Raw genomic sequence first — 12898 nt, 5'->3', positions numbered from 1 at the left:
TGACTCCAAATATCTGCTTATTAGGATTGGACTGAGAAACGCTTGGGTAAAAGTCTAGACAGTAGGAAGACATTAGAGTCCATTCATCAGCAGACTGGTGCATTAACACTCGCAGCTCTTTCCTCCTGCATATCTGAAGGCAGGCGAGGGATTATGTGGTCTAATTGTAAATCAATAGATCTGAAGTCTCTGTGCGAATTCCTAAGACTCGTCCGTTCCTCCTCTACAAGCAACTATTTCCGCCATTAATTACTTCCTCTCGGTTTCCGTGGCAACAGAGCGAGCTTCCATTTCCCTCAAAAGAAGGAGACGAGGGTGCAATCCAAATGATCCATGGTCATGCTAAAGAGGCCACAAAAGAGCCGGCCTGGTCCTCAATAACTGCCCTTTCCTGCCCCCTTCCCCCATCTCCCCACCACCACCACTGCCACACTGAATGATTGCCTGCCCTGCCGCAGACGCTGCTGGTCAATTTGACGAGAACAAAAGCCACTTCCCTTGCTGGCCGGGCCAATGATCAACCTTGATTTATACGAGCAGTGAGCCGGGGGAGTCGTTTTGTCGTGTGGCAGAATGTTTTATAGCCCCTCCAACTCCTATTGTAAAAACTGCAGAGGGTAGAAACGAAGAACGGGGGGAGGTGGTGACATGTAGCATATGGTAGTAGGGTAGAACATCTGGATGAGGGAACGAGAGAGTGAGAAGGAGCGACAGAGCAATCATCTTGTGAGTTAGAGTGCAGATTATAGGGCCCGGTAGCGGTAGAGATGTGAATGACAGATATTGTGTCCCTGGCAGATTTAGGAAGCGGAAGTGTTCGGGAGTGTTTGAGGCCACACAAGGAGAGAGAGCAGGTGAAATACTGCCTTGCTTAACCCGAGCACGAAGTGCAGAGTACTTACTAATGCACACTACAGCAAGTTGCTTTCAAGCAGCCCAGGCAGGCCAGTTAGATTGGGCTGAAGTTTGGCTGTAACGGTACACAAAGGGTTACCAGTCCATTGGCATCTTATGATCTTCTGTTGCTAAACAAGCAGGCAGTTAGACAGTAGTGCCCCTCTTGAGCTGTAAAGCCATGTAGTGAGTGGCCCTACGGTCTAACTGCTGCTTAATAAGCTTGCAGGAACGAGTGGGGGTGTGGGGAATGTTGGTCCACCAGTGCCACCAATCTAAACCTACATCTCTTTTAACCAAATAAATGAAGTCTGCTGTACATAAAACTGGATACATCCCAATTTAGAGTTGGCTGAACGTTTGTGATCATTTTACATAACTTTGAGTTTAATCAACTTGCAGTAATTGATTTTATTTGGTTGCCTTTGGCAAATAGACAGTGATTGGCCAGTGCAAGCTTAAAAAGGGGGCACACCCTAAAGAAATAATACAAATATTTAACTGCACTGATACTGGATTTACTAATTTCTCTCATATTGATATTTCTCAACAGGTAACTGAGTCAGCTGTGCTGGTTCAGTAATAGACAGTGGGTTTGTGTGTGTAAAACAACATATTTGAGGAAAAATTTAGACTGTGTAACTTCTGCATGTCAGTTTGACCAACAGTCAAACCTCTTGAGTTGAGCCTCAAAAACTTAAATGAGCTGCAGCTGAACCTGATTAAATACTGTGTAAGATGTTTAGTCTATATACTGTTGGCCTTTTTATTCTTGCACTCCTGACCATGGATGACTGTGGTGGTGTTAATGGGATTTGAATGTATGATCTCCTCTCTCTTGATAAGCAGGCAGTTAGACAGTTGCTCCACTCTAGAATGTAAATTTATAGTGTAAATTTCTGTATTCAAGAAAGAAGGGAAGCTAAATCTACTCAGAACTGTGTTTGTGTGTAGTGTCATTTCACAGCCCTAGACCGGCCCAACGGTCTAACTGCTGCTCATTCTCAAGTGTGAGGGGGCCATAAGTTCAAATCTCAGCAAGGACTTAAAGCTCCACTGTCACAAGCCTTCCTCCCAGTCTGGGGACGTCATGTGATAGGAGGGGTTCTAACCTGGAGATGGGAATAAACAGTAAACAGACTGAGGGGGCGGAGCCACAGCCTAAACATCTTACACAGGTTCAGCTGCAGCTCATTTACTGATGTTTTTGAGGCTAAACTCAGTAAGTACTGCTGACCAAACTAAGATGCAGAAGTGAAACATGTGAGGTAGGAGAACCAAACTTAGACTAAACTAAGTTGAGTTAATTCAACTTAGACAAAGTCATCACTGTCATCCCATGGCAGGGAACCCTTAAAAATAAAGGAGCTACAAAAGGTTCTGTGTCCATGAGAGTGTATGGGTCAGATGTAGGCCAGAACTGGGCCATAACCTATTTGCTATCTGGGCAGGGCCACCACTAACCTGATATTATTTGGGTGGACAGTGGTAGTGACATGGTACTGTGTGGCTCTGGTACGAGTGTGGCCTACTACCCAAAAATATCCAGGCAAGAGTGGCTCTGTCATCAAATGGGCTCATTAAGGCCTGGATCTGCTTTGGGACAACAAATAAAAATCAATTGAATTACAGTCAAGTCCTGCATGATTACCTGGGCCCTTTTTGGCTAAGCCATCCTTTCAAAACCTTAATGCATTACACGTAATATCACAAAATAGCTCCTACACCGGCCTGCGCTTGGTTTTACTGAGAGATGAAGCCAGTGGGAGGTGGAAAACGGAGCAGTTGTGAGGTAAATATGTGGACAGCTACTTGAACAGTGACGCCTAGCTGTCTATAGATCAATCTGTCTATAGTTACACATCCTTACTCTAATACGAAGACACAGTAAGACTCAACATATTTAGCTTAAGCATGTATGATAGGATCCCAGCAGTCCTGAAAATATGATGACTGAAATATTTGGACATTTGATTTTCATGTGATCAATACTGAGAGATGGAGGTTATATAGCTGAACACCTACAGCTTAAGATATGTCTTTATATTTATCATTATTTATAGAATGTAATTAATAGATATGTAATTGTCCTGTGAGGAAAAAGTTAGAAACATCAGTTGCAGATGATCAGAACATGGTTCGAGAGGAATCTGGAGCAGTGGAAGAACTATGGTCTCTGAAAAAATGGTTGATGCTCTATCCAATCCTTTAGGGATGAGTCAGGGAGATGGGGATGATGAGGTGGGGCTGGTGATCATCATCCAACATCTGACCTCACTAAAAGTCATTGTCCTTGAATGCAATCAAATCCTCACAGCAGTGCTCCTCCAAAATCTAGTAGAAAGCCTTCTTCCCTGGACAGTAGAGACAGTCACTCCAATAAAAGCAGGAGAAAGTCTTTTTAATACCCCTGAATGAATGAGCAGGTGTCCCAATACTTTTGTCCATGTAGTGTACGTGCATATATGGCCATATATCAAATTTCTGTATGAAAGCAGAGGCTTCAAGCTACCTTTATATATTCATAAACACTGTTTTTTCACTGATTGCTTGTTCAAATTGTTATGTTCTGTGTATTTTTGCTAACCATTTCTAACACTCTGTGTTATTTGGAAGTTCTACAGTATTTCTGCAGGTAAAAACACCCACTGCTGAGATAAATGGGTTTAAAAAGCTTGCCTAGGTTTCCTCTGTGACTTCTTTGCTCAAAAAATGATTCCTTAAAAATAGAATTACAGTAATGTATTCTGCCAGCTCTCAGCTCTCAGTGTTTCAGGCCCACTCTCAGTCACTGTAATATTGCTAAAAGCAGCAATGGGCCAAGTGCAGCCACAGCAGACGGATGGGCAGATCCATAAAGTGAACTTAATGACAACATTAGATGTTTAAAGCTGTTTCAGCCATCAACAGAAGCTGATCACATTTATTATTTATTTATTTATTTTTATGTCATCGTAAAAAAAAAAAATCTTTCTCTTCGAGTATCCCAGCTTAGAAGGCCGGGGTCATAGCACAGGGTCAGCCATGCTTCAGCTACAGAGAGAGTTCAAGATCCAATTGCTCAAGGGACCAACAGTGGCAGCTCAGTCGACACAGTAACTGAACCCACAACCATGTGATCAGTAACCCTGCACGCTAACTATCAACACCCCCCCCCCGTCCAAACCACCCCGCTGAAGAGGAGGAGAGGGAGAGGGAGAGAGAGCAGATTTCTGTCTCTGTGGTAGAACTGATTAAAAAGACTCACAGCAGATCACCTGACCTGTAAAAACCATCAGGACAGTCAGGACAAGGATAACTTCTTCCTCCTCGTCTTTCTTCTCATCGTCTTCTTCTTATCTTCTTCTTTCTCTTCTTCCTCTTCCTCTTCTTTCTCTTCTTCCTCCTCTTCTTCCTCCTCTTCTTATTTTTCCTCCTCTTCTTCTTCTTCTTTCTCTTCTTCTTCTTCCTCCTCTTCCTCCTATTCTTCTTCTTCTTTCTCTTCTTCCTCCTCTTCCTCATCTTTCTTCCTCCTCTTCTTCTTCTTCTCCTTTTCTTCCTCCTCTTCTTTTTCGTCTTTCTCTTCTTCCTCTTCCTTTTCTTCCTCTTCTTCTTCTTTCTCTTCTTCTTCTTCCTCTTCCTTTTCTTCCTCTTCTCTTCTTTCTCTTCTTCTTCCTCTTCTTCCTCCTCTTTTTTTTCTTCTTCTTCTTCTTCTTTCTCTTCTTCTTCTTCCTCTTCTTCCTCCTCTTCTTTCTCTTCTTCCTCTTCCTTTTCTTCCTCTTCTTCTTCTTCGTCTTCTTCTTTCTCTTCTTCTTCTTCCTCTTCTTTCTCTTCTTCTTTCTCTTCTTCGTCTCTCTCCTTCTCCTCTTCTTTTTCTTCTTTCTCTTCTTCTTCTTTCTCCTCTTTCTTCTTCTTCTTCCTCCTCTTCTTCTTCTTTTTCCTCTTCTTCTTCTTCCTCTTCTTTCTCCTATTCTTCCTCCTCTTCTTTCTCTTCTTCCTTCTCCTCCTCCTCCTCTTTCTCTTCTTTTTTCTTCTTTCTCTTCTTCTTCTGCTTTTTCCTCCTCCTCCCTCTCTCCTCTTCTTATTCTTATGTTTTTCTTCTTCCTCTTCCACATCTTTGTCTCCTTCTTCCTCTTCTTTTGCTTCCTATTCTTCTGGTAATTAGTACAAAAGTACCAGTAATGTCCAGTCCAGCCAAACAGCTGATTCAAATGAAAAACATAAGGTATACTGCTGGTGTTCTGCTGCGGGTCCTCATCTGAAGCTCATTTTCACCGTTTTTGGAGAGTTTAGTTATTTGAACATCATTCCATCTGAACCAGGTGTAATGATGTTATCCGCCGTGCCGCTGCCAAAATCGCTCACTCAGCCTGATTGACAGACAAAGAGGTACAATAAAAGGCATTCACAGAGTACAGTTGAACATTGATGTGTAACTCAGATGACAATAGCTCCAGTCTGTTGCGTGCATCTGGCATGTAAAGCCACAACAACAGGGGGGAGGGGGTGGATCGAGGCAGAAAAGGCACAGCTGTATTATCTTGCCTGAGAGATCCATTCTAAGGTCTTCTGATACGGGATCACATGAACTGTTAATGAAAAGCATTGCAGCTCACTGTGGGCCCTCCGTCGCTATGTTGCTGGGTCAGGCTTTGACAATAGGAGGCGCGTGTCATTTGATTTGGACCAGGTATAAATGCAAGGGTTAAACCGGAGCAGAGTGTGTCAGTCACCAGTTGGAAACCAGTTCCGACGAAGCCGAAAAACCCACACTTTGCAACCATGGGCAAGGTAGGAACTGTGGAAGGGTCAGGGGTTGAATTTGGCAGCTTTGCAGAAAATCCTGGTATCTCCAACATCTCCAGAAGGTCGAATAATGATTGTAACTTTAATGCCTTCAAAGACTTCTGGACCATTTCTAGGTTGGACCATGTCGTTACTGCATTACAGGGCTTTGCATGTTGATGTCTGCAAAGTTCTAGACTCTACTGGCTTCCCTGCAACAAGAACATGCTTCTGACTTACTTGTTCCTCCACAGATCATCTTCTACGAGGAAAGGAACTTCATGGGACGTTCCTATGAGTGCAGCAGCGACTGCGCCGACATGTCCTCCTACCTTAGTCGCTGCCACTCCTGCAGGGTTGAGAGCGGCTGCTGGATGGTCTACGACCGCCCCAACTACATGGGCAACCAGTACTTGTCAGGAGGGGCGAATACAGCGACTACATGGCATGTGGGGCATGAGCGACTGGATCAGGTCCTGCCGCATGATTCCCATGGTATGTTTAAGAGCTTTAGAAGCAAGTGTAACGAGAAGGGGTCATTAGCCCATGTCGCTATAGCAGTATCAAATACTCTGAACGTTTGGTCCAAACAGGACTAAATAGGCTTTACCCATAGCTAACACCTTTATTCTCTCCCTACAACAATACAGTACAGGGGCTCCTACAGGCTGAGGATCTATGAGAGGGAGAACTTCATAGGCCAGATGATGGAGGTGACTGATGACTGCGAGTCCATCATGGACCGCTACCACTGGTCCGGTGGCTGCCAGTCCTGCCATGTGATGGACGGCCACTGCTCATGTATGAGCATCCCCACTACAGAGGCAGGATGTGGTACTTCAGGCCCGGCGAGTACAGGAGCTTCAGGGAGATGATGGGCATGGGCGGCATGAGGTCATGAGCATGAGACGCATCCTGGATTCCTGGTATTAAAAAAAACTGTGAAATGAACTCAAAGAAAAAGACATATTTGTAAATAAAGGATTATAAAACACTCAGATGGACTTTGAGTCTTTCTAGAGAATTTCTAGTTCTAAAATGCACAATACGTCCAAATGTTTGCAGACACCCCTTCTAATAAATGCATTCAGCTACTTTAAGTTTCACCCATTGCCTGACACAGATGTGCAAATGCAAAAGAACTACAGAAGTACTGCCAATAGAATAGGACTCTCTGAGCAGATAAACTTGATGAACCCATTGGCCCATTGATTTGGGCAGTTGGGATGATGTGGGTTGGGGATGCAATCAAATCCTCACAGCAGTGCTCCTCCAAAATCTAGTAAAAAGCCTTCTTTCCTGGACAGTAGAGACTGTTACTCCAACAAAAGCAAGATACGCTATTTTTAATACCCTAGATTTTGGAAGAAACAATGAATGAGGAGGTGTCCCAATACATTTGTCACTGTCAGGCAAATAAGTCTGCAAAATCAGCTCTGCTTTACTTTAATTTGTTTTCATTTCTAGTTTTTGCAATAGCCTCAAGCAAATGATTGTGAAGAGAGTAATTTACCTCTGTGATCTCAATTTTCAGGTAAACATGAAGCAATATTATTAAATATAAAGGAGGATTGGTCTGCCCTTATTGTTGGTTTGCTTATGTAATTCTTCATGCAGTATATCAGCATTAATATGAATATTTGCTCCTGCCTATTGTATTGAATTGAGAGGCTTGTATTGAGCTATACAATACAGTGTACAGTTTCACTACTAGACAATAGATAATAACTCGAAATGAACAATTAATATTAAACAAAATCGAATATATACTAGAATGGAATTTCTCCTCATGACCACTAGAGGTCCCCTAAACAGCACTTGCGTTGGTTTGTCTGCATTGCTCTGTAATTACACCGCCAAAACACTAGCTGGCGATAGAGTTCTATGTGTTGGAGCTAATAGCCGTTGAACAACAGTTACTTACTTACATTTCTGCAACACATCAGAGGAGATGGTCCATACAGCCATTGAACAGACTGAATTAAAACATGGCAACAAGTGCAGACATACAGTGCCACCATACAAGTGGACCAATCACAGCTGTTGCGGTCTTCGTTGCCGTGTACACTGGGGAGGGTATGGCATAGGGTACCCGGCTATGTGGTAATTACGCAATGCTTATGTCGTAGATTCGATACAGGAGCACAACTTGGTCTTAATCAGGAGCCTTTTCTCTAATACCAAAAAAATCCCACTAAAAGCTCTAGAGGGCGCTCCAGAGCTAGGCCTTATTCAGTAAGGGTGAATGAGGCTTCATGGCTAAAATAAAATATTCCACTTACTGGACAAACTGAGAATCCAGGGGAAATCTGCTCTGCTCTGCACTGTAAGCTCAATGAAGGTGCTCTGAGACACGCTTGGTCTGGGAAAAGGGGCGGGTCTACCAAATAAACTGTCGAGTCTGGCTCCGCCTCTGAGTCTGGCTCTGGACTGGTTGCAAATTATACAGTATGGCGGACAGTTTTGCTTCATTTCTATAGAACTGTCCATGTTGTGTCCATGTTTTCTACATTCACTGGGTCCCATTAATTTTGGACTTGCTCTGGAGCGCCCTCTTGTGTCTGAGCAAACCAAAAGACACAATTAAGTAGTAAAGTATCAAGTAATTTGTACCATTAACTATAAAAACATAATGAGGCAGTCTTATCGCATGTCAGCGGTAAAACAACAGCGCTAACCGCTAAATGTTACTAATAAACAACACAGACAAACTTCCCGAACTTTTCCTAACCAGTTCCAGTGGTTAGTCCCTTACCGATTAATGGGAGTAGCACAGCATTTACGATATTGTACTATGCTAATGTGTTCATTTCCCAGATTTCAAATTGAGAGCCTATCTCACGAGAGTCAGTCAGGCTGCTAATCAGATATGACAACAGATAACAAGCTGTAATTATGAGTTCCAAAGTAATTTCATGCGTGCAACTTAGAATCAGTTAGCAAACAAGGATGACAAGGGAGTTTGGGAGATGGGAGATGCAACACAATCACTGTCCATTCACTGAAATACACTAAATGGACAAATGTATTTGGACACCAGCTCATTCATTGTGTTTATTCTGCTCCACAACTCAATGCTGGGGGCTTTATACCTCTATAGTCCATGCCTGACATTAGACATGGTCACAATAGTTTCATCATCATATTTATCTGCTCCAAAGAGTCCTCCAGTACATCTCTACAGGGATTAGTCAAGCAGTGTGGTGTGTGTGTGTGCATTTGCATCTGCTGCATCTGTGTCAGCAGTGGGTGCAGCTTAATGTAGCTAAATGCATTCATTAGAAGGGGTGTCCACAACATTTGGACATATATTGTCACTATTTTGGTTATTTAGCCACTGAACCTCAGGTAATAAGGCAGATGTTAATGCTGGGGCATGTGGATGCAGAGATGGAACAGCAGGAAAATGTGTCAGTTCCTTAACAAGACACTAACTGGGCTGAGATGCTAACTCGCTGGCTTTGGATATCTGCCCGGTTTTTGGTTCTGCCAGGGTCTGCAGAGCGCTGATTAAGTTTTAAAGATGCAGATGTGGTCAAGACCGCACAGACTCATGGGCTTTGTATATGTGGTTCTCAAAGAGCTCAGTTGCATCTTTGAAAATGACAATAATAAGCATGAGGGGGCTTCCAGTCACCATTTCCTGAGTCCAAGAATTTATGCAAAACATGACCATTATAAGATGCAAATGGATTACATTTTGTAAGCAAGCATCTGCCAGCGAGGGGAGGGGGATGGTGGGTGGTGGGATACCATAGACTGATAACAACTTGGCATCAGCGGACCATTAGCGCATGCAAATGATGGCGCCCAGCGGCCCTGCGGAACTTGCCATGGCTGTAATGAAAAGATCAGAACCCGTCCGTGTTCTTCTTGCGGATTACAGCACCATAAATAATGCCGATACGCACCTTGATGGTGGAGTCCTGCTGCGTATTCTAGAGAAGCTCTTAATTAATAACTAGTTCTTACCATTAACATTTACTGTTAATGAGTCTGATTGTCTGATTTTGAGGTTTCAATGCTGTAGATGCTGGAAGGAAGATGCGGCACAAATAAGCACATTTTGGTTTTGGCTAAATAACTTTGACCTCTTGAACCTTATTAAGCCTTATTTTATGACTAATCAGTATATACTTATTATTATAAGTAGTAAAAAGTTACTAATTTAGTACCAACTATCTATTCAATAAGTAGTAATTACTGAATAAGTAATAATTATTCTGTACCTACTAATTACTTAGTGACTCCTAATTATTCAGTAAGAAGTCATTTTTCAGAAACTAGTAATTGTTCAGTACAAATTACTAATTATTCAGAGCCTACTAGTTTGGTATATGCTAATTATTCAGTATCTACAAAATATGTAGTAGCCACTAATTACTTAGTTCCTAATTATTCAATAAGCAATAATTTTCTTAAGTACCTGCTAATTATTCAGTATTTACTAATTATTTAGTACCTACTAATTCCTCAGTACCTACAAATGACCTAAAAAGTCATAATTTTTCAGAAACTACTGTTTAGTACTAATTGCTAATTATTCAGAACCTACAAGTTTTTAGTACATACTAATTATTCTGTATCTACAAAATATGTAGTAGCTATTAATTGCTCAGTTCAAATATTCAATAAGTAATTATTTAGCAATCACTCATTTAGTACCTGCTAATTATTCAGCATCTACTAGTCAATACCTATTACTATATCTACAAATGATTTAATGTCATCATTTTCAGAAACTACTAATTGGTTAGTACTAATGGCTAATTATTCAGAGCCTACTAATCATTTAATTATTAATCAAGTGATTATTCACTCATTTAGTGCCTGCTAAAAAAATCAGTATCTATTTTTCTGCATCTACAAATTATTTAATACTAATTACTCAGTGCATTCTAATTATTTAATATGTGATTGTTTAGCAATGACTAATTTAGTGCCTGCTAGATATTCAGTGTCTACTAATTATTCTGTATCTATAAATTATGTAAGTCATAAAACACTAGATTAAAAATACAACAATTTAAATGCATAAAAAAATTATATCTAAAATGTAAATGTGAAATCTACTGTTTCTCATTAATGAGCTGACCTCTCTGCACAGTTCTGATTATTCTGATTTATAACAAGTAAAATCAAACAAACCAACATGTGAGTCAACCTGCGTAGTGTGTTATGTAGTGATAAAAAACACAGCACTGTTTAGAACTGCTCCCTCCTTAAAAAAGCATTTTGCCCATGGCAAATGTAGACGTGTGTGGTGCCATGTAGTGACAGATTAAAGCCATGGTCTAAAGCAAACCCATAACCAGCACAGATACATGAATATAATCATTTATTTATTCTATACTGAGGCTCAAAATGTACACGTTTTTTTTTTATCTCACGGTATAAAATTATTTGTCTTAAATAAGCAAATTCTCACTCATAAGCATGTAAATGCATTATTAATTTGTTACAAACCCTGAAAAGAACAATCCCTTACAACCATCGACACCGAAAAAACGACAAAAATAAACGAAAACGGAAGAAAAGAGTTAGCAATACAAATCAGCAGATTGCAACCTGACTCAGTTTCCCAGGAGTATTGCTCAGTAATCTGTATAGTCTGTATAAAATGAACATATCATTTCAAATTTCTTCGACACAAAATAAGCATTGTTCTGATCAGATATAGATATGTACTCCAAAATATACGCTCTAGTTCCAAAAATGAACAAAAAAAATAAAAGAAAAGAAACAAAGGCCTTGGTTGAAGCTATTTGTAAGAGGGTACGAAAAGTGTGCTTGGGTTTGTGGTCCGGCTCTGGAGGCTGGACTGATGACATCATCTCCAGGAGGTCGACAGTGGGGTGTGGCCTGAATTCAGTGCATTCTGTGGAGACAAAGAAAAGTAAGGGTAAGAACAAGGACTCACATTGACTCACACTGCTGCGTCACTTCTATACATACAAACCACTCACCATTGTGTCTTTTCAGAATAGATGTTAGAGGTTAAACTGATCATTTATAGAAAAACATCAACATTTATAGGAAAAAATGGGAAAAAGCAAAATTACATCATCTTCAAAATTACATCTTCAAAGTCAATTTTACTGTGATTTACTGTGATATGGATTTGATGGATGATTAACAGCCATTGTAATACTTGAACATATTAATAAAAATGCTTACACAGCTTAAAGCCTTCACTTTATAGAGGATGAAATAAAAAAACATAATTTCTATGTACTCTTGATCAAAGAATAAGCCATAAACCTTTACAAAAGTTCCAGTCATATAACTTATTAATAAATAAATAAATAAATAAATACACCCGTGAAATCTTTCAAAATACTGGGAAGTCATAGTCGTAGTACTGACTGTGCATTTGTACTCATGACTGGAGATGACGATGATACACATGATGACCAAATGGAGGTACAAGGTTTTGCATTGACAGCAGTGATAGTCAACACATGCGGGCAGCAGTGAGGTCTGTTAACAGCTAATTAACCCTTTAATTAAAACCGGGCCGTAGGAGTTATTACTAACATCTATTAGCAGAAAATAGCCCCACCAGTTTGTACAGAAGTCCCTGTAGTTACTGAGTAATGCACCTCAGTGTGTATTAGTAATTAGCCTTTCTGCGCTAAGCAGTTTCAATAAAGGACACGCTTAAATGAAGTCTACATACAGTTTATTTAAGCAACACACAAACAATAAAGCCATCGGTCGCTTGTTTTTCCATGCTGACAAACAGAAACTGCTTGAGTCTCACAGCCGGTGTGGAATAACAAGCGTCACAGAGGGGTTCTGGCGTACCACGTGGGTCGTGACGCTTCTGGTGCGAAACAGGTTTTTAGCCTCGTAGCTCCAGTAGGTCCAGTGCAAAAACTCAACACACCAAACACGTCTGGAGCAAGAGGCGAAAGTGTGCACATTTGGTATTCGGCTGAACCATCGCTTTAACAAAGCAAGGTGTTTAAAAATAGCACATGACCTTTAAAGCGAGGTCAGGCTGCCCAAGGGTTTCAGACGAGGTGTATTGTTGAGGAAAGGCCTTATTCACACCGGAGCACAAACAGGAGTTCTTAAAACCCCTCCAGGATCAGCAGAAATCAATAGCAGGTTTGCAGCAGGCTCAGTGGAACATGAAACAAGAGCAAGGGACGAGGATCCTTAGAGAGAGTGCAAATGTGTGTGTGTGTGTGTTTGTGTGTTGCTGAAGGGCACAGGCTCTTGCAAACACCCTATA

The 12898-nt window shown here is 41.1% G+C and overlaps 1 protein-coding gene and 1 pseudogene across 1 annotated transcript in view; one reads left to right on the top strand and one right to left on the bottom strand.

Annotated features, from left to right (window-relative positions):
• Positions 1–5655: 5655 nt before the first annotated feature.
• Positions 5656–6591, top strand: LOC140572371 (gamma-crystallin M2-like; annotated as a pseudogene).
• Positions 6592–10979: 4388 nt separating this feature from the next.
• mbd2 (methyl-CpG binding domain protein 2) overlaps positions 10980–12898 on the bottom strand; it is a 74903-nt gene continuing 72984 nt past the window's right edge. Inside the window, exon 7 of the mRNA XM_072692750.1 lies at positions 10980–11536. The gene's annotated coding sequence lies outside the window, so the exon portion shown is untranslated. The remainder of the gene's footprint in view (positions 11537–12898) is intronic.

This window comes from Salminus brasiliensis, chromosome 1, assembly GCF_030463535.1.
Source record: "Salminus brasiliensis chromosome 1, fSalBra1.hap2, whole genome shotgun sequence".
Taxonomy (NCBI): Eukaryota; Metazoa; Chordata; class Actinopteri; order Characiformes; family Bryconidae; genus Salminus; species Salminus brasiliensis.
The sequence above is the reverse complement of the archived record's forward strand: the minus strand, read 5'-3'. Positions and strand labels throughout refer to the sequence as shown.